This window comes from Triticum urartu, unplaced genomic scaffold (genome assembly GCF_056163025.1).
Source record: "Triticum urartu cultivar PI428250 unplaced genomic scaffold, HENAU_Tu73 scaffold1, whole genome shotgun sequence".
Classification (NCBI taxonomy): domain Eukaryota; kingdom Viridiplantae; phylum Streptophyta; class Magnoliopsida; order Poales; family Poaceae; genus Triticum; species Triticum urartu.
In genome coordinates, this window is record NW_028259461.1 from 5,735,685 (window position 1) to 5,736,887 (window position 1,203).

Genomic DNA, 1,203 nt, shown 5'->3' on the forward strand with positions numbered 1-1,203 from the left:
ATTACGAGTACGAGAATTGAAAGACATGAAAATTCTCAATTCTCTACGGCGTCTAGTAGATAGAAACAAGAAAATCAGAAGAATCTTTCTCTCTATTCACTATCATTCCGCGTCTTCGACTTCTATTAGTTTCTTTTCTTCTTTAATGCAATAGCTATAGTTTGATATAAGAATCCATTTCTCAAAGTAATGGAAACCATTCTCTTATAGGAAATGGTTCGAAAATCGCTATTCCACCTTTTAGGTATCGTGAAAAGTGATACCTGTGAAGATCGTGCATTTCAGTCAAATTCAGATCCGTTTTTCGAGTCCATGATATAATATAACCAAATTGGATAGATCTTCCACCTGTTTAGCTAAGAAAGAATAGATACAGAGGTGGATAATAGATCGATATGAAGATCATGAGCTGCCCCATAATGAAATCGCCAGTAGTCGCGAATATCTCCTTCTTCCCTAATCCAAGATTGGAGAAAGAAGATCTAAGAGGGACCTATGGAGAATGTAGTCAGAAATCCATAATAGAGTCCGACCACAACGACCGAATTAATTATCCTCATCGAGAAACTTAGACTACTAAATAGAAAAGATTTGAAAATCATGGCATGGGTCTCCTTTTTTTCTTTCTTTAGAGTTTTCTATATGCACAATTTCTCGATGTTTCGATGAGAATTTCTTGACTTTCCATATATAGAAAGAGATAGACTATAAATGACATCTCTTATGTCAATAAGACCAAAGGGATGGATATTAAATGATAGGAAGTGCTAGGAAGTGAAATAGAATGAAATAGAGCCACTTTGGGCTTCCCTATGAAATGAGGCATGGAACGGAGCCACTACGAAGAAATTATGGGAGTTACGAAAGAAGCTTCGGACTCATATTGTTCATGGGTTGAGAGCGGGAGTTGAACTCTAGGAGGTCGAATCCCCCCTTGTTCCTCAGTAGCTCAGTGGTAGAGCGGTCGGCTGTTAACTGACTGGTCGTAGGTTCGAATCCTACTTGGGGAGATTTTATTCATTCTTTAATGTAAGAATTTTAATGTAAGAATAAAGAATTGAATTAAAGGGCTTGCTTTGACCCTTAGGAGTAGGTAACCCGTTCGCTATCCTTGTTTCTATTTCTATTGCATTCTATCTCATCGTATCACATTCTGTTCTACGATTCCACTTCGACAAAAGGAAAGAGCATACACCTAAGTTC